The sequence below is a fragment of the Nanorana parkeri genome, unplaced genomic scaffold (genome assembly GCF_000935625.1).
Source record: "Nanorana parkeri isolate BGI_ZX_2015 unplaced genomic scaffold, ASM93562v1 scaffold1165, whole genome shotgun sequence".
In the NCBI taxonomy this organism is placed as follows: Eukaryota; Metazoa; Chordata; class Amphibia; order Anura; family Dicroglossidae; genus Nanorana; species Nanorana parkeri.
In genome coordinates this window covers 67,032-85,355 of record NW_017307433.1, presented here as the reverse complement: position 1 = coordinate 85,355, position 18,324 = coordinate 67,032, and the positions used below count along the sequence as shown (strand labels likewise).

General features: G+C 44.3%; 1 protein-coding gene across 1 annotated transcript in view; it reads right to left on the bottom strand.

Moving 5' to 3' along the window:
- The window catches only part of LOC108796752 (rho GTPase-activating protein 23-like), a 257,499-nt gene that overhangs the window by 234,767 nt on the left and 4,408 nt on the right, over positions 1-18,324 (bottom strand). The window lies entirely within an intron of this gene.

Sequence of the window (18,324 nt, the reverse complement as noted above, 5' to 3'; positions counted from 1 at the left end):
GGTAAAAAAAAAAAAAAAAGACAACTAAATAACACTGGAAAGCTTAAATTAGTAAACTGAAATAAATAAATTTAATAATCCTTGGGGTCAGAGTATAATTCCCCCATGTAAGAAAGTGCTTGGACTTTCAATGCATGGAGTTCCTTGCATTAATACATTTGAGAATGACACTATAGAGCTACTTCGTGGCGACCCCTAGTGTCCATGGTGGATCCAGACTCTCAAGCCGACATAAAATGTTAGATAAGCTCCCATTAAGGGGGGAACGGCCAATACACACATAAGGGCCCTAACCAACAAATTTTTGCTGTATAGTGTACAGGGGCAGACTGACCTTCAGACACTCCGACAATGCCCAAAGGCCTGTGGCCAAGAGGGGGCCTGTGGCCTCCCCCTAGGGGTGCTACGCGTCTGGGATTCACACAGACAGTTCGAGTTTTGTGTCCTAATGTGCTGTTTTGGGGTTTCAGAACAGCTGAAACCTGGACACAAGATGGCACAATGTCAGGCAGACAGGGAAACCTGGACACAAGATGGCACAATGACAGGCAGACAGGGGCAACCACAGGGTCCTGGTGTTCCAACTTGAGTGCATGGAGAAGGCACGGGATATGAAGGGATGCTGGAACTCAAGGAGCAAGGAGATGTCTGAAACAGAGGGTGCAGATAAGTCTTAAAGGGCACAGGGGTTCTGCTTTAGGCAGATGTGTTGTTCCCTATCTCTCCTCACTCTCTTTCCTGGCTATCTCTCCTCGCTCTCTCCCCCTGGCTGTCTCTCCTTGCGGTCTCTGATAATTTTTCCTCCTGGCTGTCTCTTCTTTCTTTCACTTTGCTATCTCTCCTCTCTCCTGGCTGTTTCTCCTCACTCTCTCTCCCGGCTGTCTTTCCTTTCTCGCCTGGCTGTCTGTCCTCGCTCTTTCCCTTTTCTGTCTCTCCTCACTCATGCTCCTGGAAGTCTCTTCCTGCTAATCTCTCTGGCTGTCTCTAATTGCACTTTCCCCTGACTGTCTCTCCTTGCCCCCTCCCTCGGCTCTCTCGCTGTGCTCACTTCCCTGGCTGTCTCGCCTGGCTTTCTCCTGGCAGCCTCTCCTCGCTCTCTCTCTCTCCTGGCAGCCTCTCCTTGCTCTCTCCCCTGGCTGTCTCTCCTCGCTCTTCTGGCTCAAATTCCTGGCTGTCTCTCCTCGCTCATGCTACTGGTTGTCTCTCCTTGCCGTTTCCCCTGGCTGTCTCTCCTCACTCTCTCCGCTCACTCATCCTCCTGGTTGTCTCTCCTCTCTTTCCCCTGGCCATCGCTTCTGGCAGTCTCTCCTTGCTCATCCTCCTGGTTGTCTCTCATTGTTCTCCCCTCTGGCTGTCTCGCCTTACTATCTCTCCTTGCTCATGCTCCAGGCTGTCACTCCTCGCTCTTTCCCTTAGCTGTCTCTCCTCACTCTCTCGCCTGCCAGTCTACTTGCTCTCTCCCCTGGCTGTCTATCATTGCTGTCTCCCCTGGGTGTCTATCATTGCTGTCTCCCCAGGCTGTCTCTCATTGCTCTCTTCCTTGGCTGTCTCTCCTTGCTCATCCTCTTGGCTGTCTCTCTTCTCTTTCTCCTGGCAGTCTATCCTCACTCACCCTCCTGGCTCTCTCTGCTGGCTGTCCCTCCTTGGTCATGCTCCTGGCTGTCTCTTCTCGCTCATTCTGGCTGTCTCTGCTCGCTCATGCTACTGGTTTACTCCTTGCTCTTTCTCCTGGCTGTCTCTCCTCAATGTTCCTATCCTGGCTGTCTCTCATCACTCATGCTCCTAGCTGTCTCTCCTCACTCTCTCACCTGCCAGTCTACTTGCTCTCTCCCCTGGCTGTCTATCATTGCTGTCTCCCCTGGCTGTCTATCATTGCTGTCTCCCCAGGCTGTCTCTCATTGCTGTCTCCCCTGGCGGTCTCTCCTTGCTCATCGTCTTGGCTGTCTCTCTTCTTTCCCCTGGCAGTCTATCCTCACTCATCCTCCTGGCTCTCTACTGGCTGTCCCTCCTCGGTCATGCTCCTGGCTGTCTCTTCTCGCTCATTCTGGCTGTCTCTGCTCGCTCATGCTACTGGTTTACTCCTTGCTCTTTCTCCTGGCTGTCTCTCCTCAATGTTCCTGTCCTGGCTGTCTCTCATCACTCATCCTCCTGGCTGTCTCTCCGTTCTTTCCCCTGGCTGTCTCCTTGCTCTTTCCCCTGGCTGTCTCCTTGCTCTCTCTCCTGGATGTATTTACTTTCTCTCCAGACTGTCTCTTCTCGCTCTCTCCCTTGTCTGTCTCTTCTCACTCTCTCCCTAGGATGTCTCTCATCTGGCTGTCTCTCCTTGTGCTCTGTTGTGGCTGTCTCTCCTTGTGCTCTGTTGTGGCTGTCTCTCCTCTATATTCTCCCAAAATTGCTGTGCGGCACTAGAGTGTTTGGGTTTCGCTTAAAGAAAAGTTGGCAACCCTACCCACACACCCCATAGTTGCCAGTCCTGCTTTTCACTTGCGTGTCCCTGGGGAGCTGCATCCTGGCTTTTGTTTGTTAGAGTGGCTCCTGTCCATCTCAGAACTGACAAGGTAAATAAATGGGAAAGTTCAGACACAGAACTGGGGGAAGGGGGAGAGCTGTAGCAGCTGTAGGGAAAGAGTGAAGAAGTATAATGACACATATCTGTATGTGGACTAGGGTAAACTCTCTAGCTTCTGTAAAAAAAAAAAAAGTTTAGTGTTATCACCAGTATTGATTTTGTCTGTATATAATATTCCAGGTGCCCAGTGTTATTGTTAAGCATTGTAGTGGTACAGTACTGTGTTACTGCATTATTTACTACCAAGCTCTGCGTTCTTTACTACTGAGCTCTGCTTTATTTGCTACTAAACTGTGCATTAATTACTATTGAGTACTGTGTTCTTTTTTCTAATAATATCTAATAGGTAATAATTAATAGTTAATTTCTGTAACACAATGTGTATATGTGGGTAGGGCTTGTATAAAGGCAGAACACAAGGTTAGGAGTGTTAAAAGTGGGTGCACTGAAATACTCGGTGGGATGGCCTGTGAGCGGATTTGTTGGGACAGAAAGTGGACAGACCTGCGGAGTGTTGGTGGGCAGGTGGGGAGCCCAGGCCTGAAGCTGTGTATGGGGCCCCAAAATTTCTGATGACTGCCCTGGATAAGCTATACTGGTGCAAAGACCTGCCTGATTTCTATCACTGTTACTGCAAAAGGCTGCAGCACTGTTTCATTTGTTCTGATAAACTATGTAGGGGCAACACAGTGGCATAGAGGTTAGTACTTCTACCTTGCAGCACTGTGGGTCCATGTTTTGAATCCTGGCCAGGTCACTATCTGCAAGGAGTTTGTATGTTCTCCCTGTGCTTGCGTAGGTTTCCTCCGGTTTCCACCCACGCTCCAAAGACATGCTGGCTCCTGTCTAAATTGGCCCTCATATGTACGCATGTGAGATAGGGACCTTAGATTGTAAGCTCCTTGAGGGCAGGGGCTGATGTGAATGTGCAATTATGTAAAGCACGGCGTAAATTGTCAGCTCGGCACTATATCTTTATATATAAATAGTAATAATAATTCTGCCTACAGGAGGCAGGACCATGAGTTAATGCCAGGTGGCAACCAAAGTGTCTGTCTGATGGAGAAGAAACAGAATAGTTGGAACAAAGGACCATGCTGAATGTCTGATCTGTGTCACCACCATTCCCTGAATCTGACACACATAAAAATAAAAGAGATTTGATATTTTAGGCAGTTAAAAGGAATATTAGTAATTTTATATAAAGGGCTACTGCTGGCAAGATTAGTAATCTGTAATAAATTGTATAAAAGATTTTTAGATTGTAAGCACTCACAGGCAGGGCCCTCCTTACCATCTTGTCTTAAATTGTATTGTGACTGTAATGTCTTCCTTATAATGTAAAGCGCTGTGCAAACTATTGGCGCTATATAAATCCTGTATAATAATAAAAGCAGTTTTTAATTTACATTTCTCTGCACAGTAGTTTAGTATATAGTGCTATGGCTTTGCAGCACAGGGGTCCCCAGCAGTGGTGTATCTAAGGAATGGCAGGCAGGGCATGTGCCATAGGCACCACACCACTCAGGGACAGTGGTGATTTGCCCCTTTAGTAAGTTGTGCCCCATTCAGCTGTGCCTCCCATCAGCGCAGACCCGTAGTGACAGATAGCACAGCTGGTCGCTGATGTCAAATGTAAACAAAGAGCTGGGGCAGGGAAAGATACACTTCCTTTGCTGGGCTCTGACTGATGACTCATCTAATGCAGAGCACGGCAGAAGAAGTGACAGCACTGATTATCTGAACTGTCTGGCACTACAACCACTTTGAGTCTGCGCTAATGAGAGGTCTGAATGGTGCACAGATTAACTAAAAAGGTAAACACCTATCCTCACCTGGAGACCGATTGGCCTTGGTGTCACTGCAATCAATGCGGGTTCATGCTGATAGGGGTCTGAATGGAGCACAGTACAACTTAAGGCACAGCTCCCTTCATCTTTGGGGCCGACTTGGGTACCCATTGGCTAAGCTGTCACTGCAGTCAATTGTAGGTCTACCCTATCTGAATGGAGCTGGGATAATTCTATTAGGGTACAAAAAAATCTTCTAGTACGCTACAAATGCCATGCTGTACATTCCTTATTCCACACTGCCTTATTCTATATGCCATGCTGTATGTTCCCTATTTCACACCGCTTTATTCTATATGCCATGCTGTACTTTTCCTAATCCACAATGCCTCATTCTATATGCTATGCTGTATGTTCCCAATTCCACAATGCCTCATACTATATGCCATGCTGTACTTCCATATTCCACACACTGCCTCAGTCTATATGTCATGCTAAATGTTCCCTATTCCACACCATCTCATTTAATATGCCATGTTCTACATTCCCTATTCCACAACACAGATGTGTCCCCCAGCACTCCTAACAGCGTTTAGGACCAATAGCAATGGTGGTGCTTGTAGTGATAATCACGGTTGGCACAGTGTACATCATTCCATTGGAAAATGAGGATCACCAGCACTCAGAAGATGACATTCAAATCAATGCAACGCATGTATATATGTGTGTATATATGAGAGCTTTTGTGTTACATTGATTGTCACTATGTTGCCCTGATGAAAGGAACATCAAGATTTTAACGTCATCTTCTGAGTGCTGGTGATCCTCATTGTCTATCTAATCCACAACATCTCATTTCATATCCCATGCTGTAGATTCCCTAGTCCATGCTGCCACATTCTGTAGACTATGCTGTAAATTCCTTATTCTGCAGCAACCTTACAGGCCTAGCAGCTCTAGTGTGTACAAGGTCGGATTTACTCTCTCTGCTGCCCCAGGTCAGGTTCCTCAATGGGCTTCCTGACATCTCCCATCAGGTCGCATGGAGGGAAAGAGCTTTTTTGGATGCAGTGGTTTAGTGGCACTGAGGGACTAAGGCACTGGTCAGGGTAGGTGGTCAAAGGCTGTAAGTACCTCAAGGGGGCACTCACATGGCGGTTTTAAGATGTAAGGAGACTGGAGGTAAAAGCAGGTCTGGCATGGCAGCTGCTGGTGGGCGTAGTGGGTTGCCTTGCAATTCTCCAAGGGACAAGTTGTGGATGATTTGTCTGTTAAATTACCCTTTAATTCCTTACCTGTGTTGTGTCTCTCAGTGGGGTCTCATTAATCATTTCTTAGTATAGATGAGATAAGTCTATGTCAATTTACATTACTCAGACTTCTGCCATGTTGGAAGCATTTGGTCGCTGAGGGGTTAAGAACATCCATGGAGAAAATCCCCTCAGCAGCATTGCAATAACCACAAAATTATGTAATCCCATAGCGGTGTTAACTGACAAGGTCGGACAATGTCTTTCTATTAATCCTCTGGTAATGACCACCCTGTCTTTCTATTAATCCTCTGGTAATGACCAGCCAGGAAAGATGAGGAAGGTTCCCAAAACTTTTCCTGTACCTTCTCCAGTGGAGTAGGTTCTCTATGCTGATTGGCTACACCCACAGAAACTATCTTCTCCTCCAAAACATTTTGTTCAGCAGTACCCCTTTGATGATTCTCTCCTCAAGAAATGGGTTGTGCCAGAAGTGAAAGCAGCTATTTCCCATCTGCACAAATCTCCAACACACTGCCAGTAGAGGATGTTCCTACCTTTAAGGATGTTGTGGACAAATGTTTGGAGGGACTCTTTAAGGTGTTTTTCTCTAGTAAGGCTGTATCTCCAACCTAAATTATCTAAAGTATACTGTGCTCCCCCACTATTATCAAGTGTTTGAAATCAAATATCAGAACAATATAAATACAAAAATGAAAATCTGAAAAACATATAACAAAAGCATATAAAAAGTCCAGTGTCCACACGCAATAATGTGTCAAACTCCACCAATTGTAATACACATATAATGTGCTCCTTAATCTGTACAAACAATGAGCTTCGTTAAAAGTTCTCAGTGTTCATAATAAGAGAAACCTTCAATTCCATGCCAAAGTGTCCTTTACCTTTTTACACACCGCACTCACCAGACTAAAGAAAGACCAAGAAATAAATGGTCAGTAGCCTTCCTTTAAAAAAATTGCACAGTTGTCAGACAGCAATCCAAATCTTCAGCATCCAGATTCTTATAACCGATACTCAGCTTAGTGTAAAACACCACTCCAAACAAAGAGAGAGAGAAGCCGCATAGCATAAAACCTTTAAACACTTTATTAAGAAACGGTTAAAAAAACTTACTTTGCTCTTCCCAAATTGCACACCTACTGCTTTCAATCACTAATACGGAAGAGCTCAATAAATGGAATTGAGACAGAATCTAAGATTACTCCTCCTCCACAAATATGAGTACTCCTTAAAACGCATTAAAGCTGACTCTTATGCCCTTGACAACAAAGCAGGTTCTTTTCTAGCTAAGAGGCTGAAAGCCTGTTCGCATAAATCCAGGCTCTCTCACCTCACTGATCCGGTCACAGGGACCAAAATCACCCACCCTCAACAGATGACTGATATCTTTAAACAATACTACCAATCTCTGTATAACCTACGAGATGACCCCACTACTCACCAACCCACTGCCACACAAATTAACTAATTTCTTAGCTCTATCAACCTTCCCCATCTTATGACGGAGCAAGTCTCAGATCTATCCGCTCCTGTTACCACTCATGAAATCATCCTAGCCATTGATTCTCTCCCATCACATAAATCTCCGGGACCTGATGGTTACCTTAATGCATACTATAAAAGCTTTAAACACATTCTTGCTCCACACCTCTGTGAGATTTACAATCGTACCATGTACTTAGGTACCTTTCCGAAAGAAATGCTTCAAGGCATTATAGTGACCATCCCTAAACCAAGCAAAGATCCCTCCTCCCCTGGTAAAACATAGACCGATATCATTACTGAACACTGAAGTCAAAATATATGCAAAGATACTGTCTAGAAGACTTCTACACATTCTCCCTCTACTGATAAACCGTAACCAAGTAGGCTTTGTAAATGGTCGCCAGGCACTAGACGCCTACTGAATATATTAAAACAAATGGCACTCTACAAGAACCCCTCCCTCTTTGTCTCCCTGGACGCCGAAAAGGCGTTCAACAGAATTAATTGGGACTTCCTTAAAACGGTATTATTGAAGTTTGGATTTGTAGGCCCCATACTGAAAGCAATTTTGGCTTTATACTCCACACCTAATGCAAGGGTACTTACTTCCCACCTACTAGGCCTCAATATTTCCACCTCTCTGAAACTAACTTTACAAGCAGCTTACCCTATGCTTGGTCGGAAACATCCATCACTTATTTAGGTATTCAACTCCTGGCCTCGACAACGAAACTATACAATTACAACTACAAACCGCTTCTTCAATCCATACCTAAAGACCTAGCCTCCCTTTCCAAATTTCACCTTAAAGTATGTGGTAGATAAAAATCTTCTAGTACGCTACAAATGCCATGCTGTACATTCCTTATTCCACACTGCCTTATTCTATATGCCATGCTGTATGTTCCCTATTTCACACCGCTTTATTCTATATGCCATGCTGTACTTTTCCTAATCCACAATGCCTCATTCTATATGCTATGCTGTATGTTCCCAATTCCACAATGCCTCATACTATATGCCATGCTGTACTTCCATATTCCACACACTGCCTCAGTCTATATGTCATGCTAAATGTTCCCTATTCCACACCATCTCATTTAATATGCCATGTTCTACATTCCCTATTCCACAACACAGATGTGTCCCCCAGCACTCCTAACAGCGTTTAGGACCAATAGCAATGGTGGTGCTTGTAGTGATAATCACGGTTGGCACAGTGTACATCATTCCATTGGAAAATGAGGATCACCAGCACTCAGAAGATGACATTCAAATCAATGCAACGCATGTATATATGTGTGTATATATGAGAGCTTTTGTGTTACATTGATTGTCACTATGTTGCCCTGATGAAAGGAACATCAAGATTTTAACGTCATCTTCTGAGTGCTGGTGATCCTCATTGTCTATCTAATCCACAACATCTCATTTCATATCCCATGCTGTAGATTCCCTAGTCCATGCTGCCACATTCTGTAGACTATGCTGTAAATTCCTTATTCTGCAGCAACCTTACAGGCCTAGCAGCTCTAGTGTGTACAAGGTCGGATTTACTCTCTCTGCTGCCCCAGGTCAGGTTCCTCAATGGGCTTCCTGACATCTCCCATCAGGTCGCATGGAGGGAAATAGCTTTTTTGGATGCAGTGGTTTAGTGGCACTGAGGGACTAAGGCACTGGTCAGGGTAGGTGGTCAAAGGCTGTAAGTACCTCAAGGGGGCACTCACATGGCGGTTTTAAGATGTAAGGAGACTGGAGGTAAAAGCAGGTCTGGCATGGCAGCTGCTGGTGGGCGTAGTGGGTTGCCTTGCAATTCTCCAAGGGACAAGTTGTGGATGATTTGTCTGTTAAATTACCCTTTAATTCCTTACCTGTGTTGTGTCTCTCAGTGGGGTCTCATTAATCATTTCTTAGTATAGATGAGATAAGTCTATGTCAATTTACATTACTCAGACTTCTGCCATGTTGGAAGCATTTGGTCGCTGAGGGGTTAAGAACATCCATGGAGAAAATCCCCTCAGCAGCATTGCAATAACCACAAAATTATGTAATCCCATAGCGGTGTTAACTGACAAGGTCGGACAATGTCTTTCTATTAATCCTCTGGTAATGACCACCCTGTCTTTCTATTAATCCTCTGGTAATGACCAGCCAGGAAAGATGAGGAAGGTTCCCAAAACTTTTCCTGTACCTTCTCCAGTGGAGTAGGTTCTCTATGCTGATTGGCTACACCCACAGAAACTATCTTCTCCTCCAAAACATTTTGTTCAGCAGTACCCCTTTGATGATTCTCTCCTCAAGAAATGGGTTGTGCCAGAAGTGAAAGCAGCTATTTCCCATCTGCACAAATCTCCAACACACTGCCAGTAGAGGATGTTCCTACCTTTAAGGATGTTGTGGACAAATGTTTGGAGGGACTCTTTAAGGTGTTTTTCTCTAGTAAGGCTGTATCTCCAACCTAAATTATCTAAAGTATACTGTGCTCCCCCACTATTATCAAGTGTTTGAAATCAAATATCAGAACAATATAAATACAAAAATGAAAATCTGAAAAACATATAACAAAAGCATATAAAAAGTCCAGTGTCCACACGCAATAATGTGTCAAACTCCACCAATTGTAATACACATATAATGTGCTCCTTAATCTGTACAAACAATGAGCTTCGTTAAAAGTTCTCAGTGTTCATAATAAGAGAAACCTTCAATTCCATGCCAAAGTGTCCTTTACCTTTTTACACACCGCACTCACCAGACTAAAGAAAGACCAAGAAATAAATGGTCAGTAGCCTTCCTTTAAAAAAATTGCACAGTTGTCAGACAGCAATCCAAATCTTCAGCATCCAGATTCTTATAACCGATACTCAGCTTAGTGTAAAACACCACTCCAAACAAAGAGAGAGAGAAGCCGCATAGCATAAAACCTTTAAACACTTTATTAAGAAACGGTTAAAAAAACTTACTTTGCTCTTCCCAAATTGCACACCTACTGCTTTCAATCACTAATACGGAAGAGCTCAATAAATGGAATTGAGACAGAATCTAAGATTACTCCTCCTCCACAAATATGAGTACTCCTTAAAACGCATTAAAGCTGACTCTTATGCCCTTGACAACAAAGCAGGTTCTTTTCTAGCTAAGAGGCTGAAAGCCTGTTCGCATAAATCCAGGCTCTCTCACCTCACTGATCCGGTCACAGGGACCAAAATCACCCACCCTCAACAGATGACTGATATCTTTAAACAATACTACCAATCTCTGTATAACCTACGAGATGACCCCACTACTCACCAACCCACTGCCACACAAATTAACTAATTTCTTAGCTCTATCAACCTTCCCCATCTTATGACGGAGCAAGTCTCAGATCTATCCGCTCCTGTTACCACTCATGAAATCATCCTAGCCATTGATTCTCTCCCATCACATAAATCTCCGGGACCTGATGGTTACCTTAATGCATACTATAAAAGCTTTAAACACATTCTTGCTCCACACCTCTGTGAGATTTACAATCGTACCATGTACTTAGGTACCTTTCCGAAAGAAATGCTTCAAGGCATTATAGTGACCATCCCTAAACCAAGCAAAGATCCCTCCTCCCCTGGTAAAACATAGACCGATATCATTACTGAACACTGAAGTCAAAATATATGCAAAGATACTGTCTAGAAGACTTCTACACATTCTCCCTCTACTGATAAACCGTAACCAAGTAGGCTTTGTAAATGGTCGCCAGGCACTAGACGCCTACTGAATATATTAAAACAAATGGCACTCTACAAGAACCCCTCCCTCTTTGTCTCCCTGGACGCCGAAAAGGCGTTCAACAGAATTAATTGGGACTTCCTTAAAACGGTATTATTGAAGTTTGGATTTGTAGGCCCCATACTGAAAGCAATTTTGGCTTTATACTCCACACCTAATGCAAGGGTACTTACTTCCCACCTACTAGGCCTCAATATTTCCACCTCTCTGAAACTAACTTTACAAGCAGCTTACCCTATGCTTGGTCGGAAACATCCATCACTTATTTAGGTATTCAACTCCTGGCCTCGACAACGAAACTATACAATTACAACTACAAACCGCTTCTTCAATCCATACCTAAAGACCTAGCCTCCCTTTCCAAATTTCACCTTAAAGTATGTGGTAGAGTAGTAGCGTTTAAAATGTTGATCCTTCCCAAACTACTCTATGTCTTTCGACCACTTCCCATATTTCCCCCGACCTCTTTTTTTACCCACCTACAAAAGTCTGGCAAACTTTCGTCTGGCAAACTAAGAAACCTAGATGTTCTGCACAAATCCTCTATAAACATAAATCCATGGGTGGACTCGCCCTTCCTAACCTCGCTAAGTACCAAAGTAAGGTGCCAAAATCCACAAGACAAACTGTGGGCTCAAATGGAACTTTCCCTGCTTTCTTATACCTCCGTTGTGAACCTCCTATTGTCACTTAATGTAACCCCAGTCCCCCTTTCCTCACCCTTTCCAACTATACAATCCACACTAACAATGTTGAAAGCCTTACCTACCTCCTTTCCATGTACAAAATCCGTCCACAAATTTCCCACTCAACTAGATTTTATAGAACGCCGCATCCCTCATCTGAATCTGAGACACTGGAGAAACGCCGGGATTTCTTTCATACAAGACCTTTATAACCAGAATACGCTTAAATCTATGCATACCTTGTGCGAGCAATATAATCTCCCCAAAAGTAAAACATACCGATACCCACAAGTGTCACATTTCTTGGCTTCGCATCCGTTACCACTAACTATACCTGTAGATGCCAGCCTTAATAAATTCTTATTTAACTCCACTCCAATCAAAGGAGGTATCTCTATATTCTATGCCCTCTTAGGTCTCAATAATCATTTTCACAAAACCCCTCCCATGATTAAGTGGGAACAGGAATTTGGTACCTCCTTCTCAGATACCCAATGGAAACTGGCACTTCAAGCATCACATAAGGCATCCCGCTGCTCTAATCATTGGGAACTTTTCCAAAAAACTATCCATAGATGGTATCATACCCCATACAAATTATCCAAATTATCTACTTCTAATTCCCCACTTTGCTGAAGACTATGTGGATGCACTAATGTTATACATATTCTCTATGCAGCTAAATTGTTGATTACTCCTAGATGGTTACAACCAACTCCTCCTAACATCACTAACCTGATTTCTTTAGTCAACATCCAATATTCCTATGAAAAAATGTTTGCTATGAAAAATAACTATTTTCCTATATTCCACTTAGCTTGGGAAAAACGTATTTTACACCCATACTGTATTGTTTGATTTCTCTTATTTCCTGATGCATAACTGGTCCATACCTTGCCTTCCCTCCTTCCTCCCCTCCTCCCTTTCCATTTGTTTTTGTCCTCCTTCCCTCCCCTTCTATCCTGCCTATAAACAGGAATTATATAGAACTATTCTTCATTGCACAGCATACTCTATCCTGAATGTTAATTCTGACTGGTTAACGTTTTCCACACCTTTACGTTGTTTATACTATATGCATTTTGCTATGTATGCATAACTTGAATTCAATAAAGAACTATTGAAAGTAAAAGAACTTACATTTACACAATCAAAATTCCAACCTTCAGTTTCTGCTTCCGCTCACCACTGTCCCTCCATCCACCTCCAGCTTCCCCTCCGGATAGGGCCACGTTCAGGTTGCACAAACATCTTGGTACTGGGGCAGAGTGTACTGCAATAGTGTGACAGCGTGGACATGCCTACCCGACCCGTTTCATCATCAACCGACTTTGTCACTTTGTCACTAATCCTTCAACCATTATACTGTATACTTTCCCATGCAATAATACAATTGACCACTTGATGTCGCCCTAATAACCTCTGTATCCATTAACACTAAAAGGTATATTCACTAAAGAGCCGAGGGATCCAGTCGTAGCTTTGGCTGATTTTTCGGCTTACTTCGGCCACCAGAGCCCTTTCAGTTCAGTCGAAATGAAGGGCTGCTGTACGGGCTATTCACAATGGCCTGTACAGCAGCCGAGCCAAACGCATATGCTTCGGCTTGGCTGAGCCAAACGGCTTCTGCACTTCAGCTCAGCTGAACATGCAGAGCTTGTTTGGCCGACTGAAGGCAGACAATGTATGGCTGATTTTAGCCGATGTATGGCTGATTTAAGCCGAAGTGAATAGCCAAACGCCGTTCGGCTCGGCTGTCTACGGCAGCTTAGTGAATAACCTTCTAAAAGTTATAACACTGGAAGTTACTCTCCAATCTGTTGTGGCAGCGCTAGAGGTTTGTCAGACCTTGGCAGTTTGGATAAAGGGTATGACCAGGTTCAGTGTCTTCTAATCAGGAGTGTTACAGTGTGGACACCTGGGTTGATACATTGTGCCATCTATCTAGACTAGGGCTGTTCCCGTACCCATTGTGGAAAGATTCCAGGGATTTTATTCCAACCTATTCACAGTCCCAAAACCAGGTGAACCGATTCGTCCAATTTTAGAATTAAAGAACCTAAAAATGTTTTGTCTGTTCACAAGTTCCGGATGGAATCAATTTGTTCTGCCACTGCCTCCCTGCAAGAGGAATATTTCCTAGCCTTAATAGATATCAAGGATGCATACCTTCATGTCCCTATTCTTCATGCTCATCAGCCGTTTCTGCGCTTTTTCCTAGGAGAGGCGCATTTTCAATTTGTGGCTCTCCCTATTGGTCGCTCTACTGCTTCTTGGGTGTTCACAAAAGTATTGGCACCAATACTAGCCTTTTTGTGTCGCTTGGAGTATCTGGGGCTCGTGTTAGATACAGTCAGGGCCAAAGTCCCCCCCTTGGACAAGCTTCATTCTCTGTGAAATCTAGTCCAGTGTCTTCGGTCACAGTCACGTCCCTCAGTACACATTTGCATGAGGGTCCTGGGAGTGATGGTTTCCACTTTCAAAACAGTCCCATTCACTCAAACCCACTCAAGGCTGCTTTTGACTTTGTGGAAAAGACAGCCCCCATTACTGGATCGTTCTATGTCATTCTCCAAAGACAAGAATGTCTCTGATCTGGTGGCTAGTAAACCCAGCACTAAGATTAGGCAGTCATTTCTGCCAGTTCAGTGGACGATCCTCAGATGCCAGCCTTTCAGATTAGGGATTTGTTCTTTTTGAGATAAGTCCTCTCAATCTCACAGTAAAACTGCTGCTGGTCTCCTCACTCTCCAGCTATCTCCCCAACTATCTCTCACAGAATACCCGGTGCCGCTCACTATGTACAGGTGAGGAACTGGCTGGGCTAGACAGAAATTCTGGACTGGCTTTGTTACCTGCTGTGCTACCCACAAACTGCGGAGTGGAGTACTGGTGGGGAAATTTAGACACCCTCTATTACAATGCCTTGGGTTCTGTCGCAGAGGGTACAGTCCAACAATGTTACTGCTGTAGCATACATACATCGTCCTGGAGGAAAAAGAAGTTATGCAGTCCTAAAGGAAACAGAGAATTCTAAAATAGGCAGAGACTTATGTGCCAGTTCTGTCAGCAGTATTCTTTCCTGGGGTGGAAAACTGGCAGGCAGACTTCCTCTGTTGACAGCAGCTAGATCAGTGGGAGTGGTCCCTAAATTTGAAGGTGATCTGTCAGCAATGGGGTACACCAGACTGCACAGCAGTGGAGGAACTGGGCACAGCAGTGGAAGAACCGGGCACAGCAGCGGGGGAACAGCAGCGGAGGAACAGCGGTCTCTACTCCCCACTGGGCATCGGCTGCAGGGCTTTGTGTCCCCTCTAATCAAAGAGGACACAGACCACAGCATGCAGTGGCTCCCAGTGAGAACAGAGGCGCAGTTTGGCGGCAGGGGGATTCAACTAATCGGAATCAACTAATAATGAGAATCATTGACAACAAAGTTAAATTGATTAGTTGTTGCAGCCCTACTGGGAACAGAGTGAGGTCTTTGCTCAGGCAATTCCAAATGGCAGTAAGCACGTTTTTCTAGGCATGCCAATAGAGGAAGTGCCCAGCTGCCCTTCTCAATATTAATCTGTAAGGTGAGAAGGAAAGCACACAAGCAGGATATGTACTGGATGAATCTGCTTAACTCTCAGACATGTCAAGGGAGGGAGAAGTCCATCGGAAAAGGTAGCAACACATATTTAACATACCAGATAAGCACAGTTTGGGCATGCAAAGACACAACTATAGCAGGTGAGAAACAGGTTGGTTCTGCAAAGATGTATTGTAACTGCAGAAGGGACATGGACAGACAAAACACAAGTCAGGTCCAAAGAGACTGACTTGTGACACCAGTAAGCTTCAGCTCTACCTCCTTTGTCCCCTAACCAAGCTTAGCTTCTCACTATCTATTCTCAGAATGGTTCATGATCAGCCTTCTCTGTCTACAAACAAAGCCCACTGCTTTTTTTCTCTTAAGCTCTCCATTATCATCTACTTGCTGCCTTAATCGGCTCATGCTTTCCCCTGGCTATGCCCCTACTCTGCCATAAATGGCTTCCACTCTGCCTTCTGGTGCACAATCAGTTTCCATTCTGCCTCCTCATCCATGTTCAGCCACAAACTTTGGTACCAGTCAGTAGGTGAATAAGCCAGCTCATCAGAATCTGGAACATCCGTTTAAAATAAGGGGGCCCCAAGACATCTGGCTCTCTCCTCTATGTGAATAAGCAAGGACCCCTTGTTACTCATTCATGAAAAAAGTTAAACAGTAAAGCACACACACGCCTTAGAATAAGTTCTGTATTAAAAAAACAAACAAAAAAACAAAACCCAGATGTAAATCCTACGTCATCCAGCAATGTAGATCCTACGTCAATCACAATGAGTGACGACCCACAACACAACAGTTCTCTCCTGCTGATACCTCTATTACAAATGACATAAACATATGGGATAAATTACATCACCCGGAATCCCTGGCCTATTTGTTGATAAACAGCAGCAAGCTGGGAGCTGTCATATACAATGGGAGTATCAGTGGGAGAGGATCGTCATAGTGTGGGTGTGTTTATTTACTTATTGAACTACTATGTAATATTAACTCATTGAGGGTGAGTAAGGGGAAGGGCTTGATATCTGGGGCCCCCTTTATTTTAAAAGGGGTTTCCAGATTAAGATAAGCTCTCCCCTGAAGATCTTGGCATTCACATGCCCAGGAATGTGGGGGTGAGGCCCTTGGCCCATCAACATGAGCACAAAGTGTATGGTGTGGGGGATGCTTTGCACCCCCATACTGTAAGGAACCCTCGCTAATACCCTCCCAACCTCATGGGGGTCTGGGCTTAGCTGCGTGTTGATCCCAGGTCCCAACCCTCAGCAGTGGCGTAACAACCAGGGAGGGGGGGGCAGTCGGTGCGCTTCCCCCGGGTGCAGAGCTAAGGGGGGGCGCCGGCCGAAAATCCGTTGTTTCTTTCCTCCCCGCTGGGCGCTGCTCTGTGTCCCAGCGGGGAGGAGAGAAAGTGACAGCCGGCCGAGCGCTGCGGGAGGAGAGCGCTGTGAGCCGCCGGCGTCTCTCCTCCCACACCACTCAGCCACCTATTACAGTCCGGCAGAGCGGTGTGGGGGCGGACACAGAGAGGAGAGCGAGAACAAACACTCAGTGATCAGTGATCGCTGAGTGTTTGTAGATAGAGGACATGGTATGTTTACTATATCCTCTATTATGAATTAATGGGAATGATCTACATCTCCTCGTGTTCATTCATAGTTGTAGTTATAGTATCCATACTATGTTCTCAAGTTATCAATGAACAGAAACACTCAGAGGATTCCTGTTCATTGATAACTGGGGCTGCAGAAAAAGAGATTGAGGACTTTGTCTCCTCAATCTCTTTTTCTATTTTAAAAGGGAAATATCAGGGGTCTGTTTAGACCCCTAATATTTCCCCTATTTCGGTGCACCTCTAGTTATTACGCCACTGCATGTGTCCCTCTGCACTAAAGCTGGCCATACGCTACTACAAGCTGGGCCTGGCACACAGGGACGTGAAGCAGGCGGGGTAGAGGCGGGATGCGGCAGGGTCTAATACCGCTAGGGACTGGGCCCCTAGCGGTATTAAAGTACTAGAAATACAATGCCTTTATAGTAAATCTCTAGTACTTTAATACAGCCTCATATCAGTTACAGGGAACTAAAAGTCTCAGTTGGACTGGCCGCTTGTAGTTCACAATTAATACAATACCATTATAGAACATAGAATAAAACATAGATAAACCTAAATGTTCTATTCTTAATTCTATAATGGCATTGTAGTACTTTCAGGTGGACAGTAATTAATACAGCTTCATAACATAACATATCAGCTAGGGAACTACAACGATGTGTGTGTGTGTGGGGGGGGGGGTTGTACAGGGACAATGATGGCATGCTTGGACTCGTAGTTCCCTAGCTCATATGTGTGTGGGGGTACAGTTCCACTGGATGTTTATATAATGGGGGGGGCAAAAAAAAATTCTGCCCCGGTGCCCATAACTCTGGTTACGCCACTGACCCTCAGGTCGACTCTGCTCAAGCACCATGAGTCAGAAGATGACCTATACCTTCAGTAAAAAGATTGCACACAAGATTTCACTCATAAATCCTTAATTTCCCCCCAAAAAATCCAAGAGGCTGAAAAACTACTCACCAGATGTGAGTAATGCCTACAGTCATACATAAAATCTTCCTAATCACCTATCAAATACAATGAATATACAATCAAAATTCAGGTACCCTTCTCTATATTTTTTGGGAGTGTCCTCCAATAAATTGTTATCGGAATAAAGTAAGAATAGTCATTCAGAAAATGTTAGGAATAAACCTGGAACGTCAACTAGTCCTTTTACTTTTTATATCTTAACCACTTCTTGAGGAAGAGCTACTTAGAATCCCTAAGGATACATGTACTGAATGCAGCTAGGGCATGCATACCAGTATTTTGGAAACAATCCTATCTTCCTTCCATGGACATGTGGTTCGCAAAAACAAATGAAACCATGTTGATGGAGGAACGTACATCTGCCCCTGTAACCAACATGAAAAAAGTATTTGAGGTTGAATAAAGACATTAGTCCATCAAGTCCAACCTATTAGGATCTCATTCTAGGAGTACCTGTACCCCTGTATATTACGGTCCCTTAAGAAATCGTCCAAAAGTTTCTTGAACAATTCCACATTATTTGCTGAAATCACCGCCTGTGGCAGTGAGTTCCAGACCCTAACCGATCTT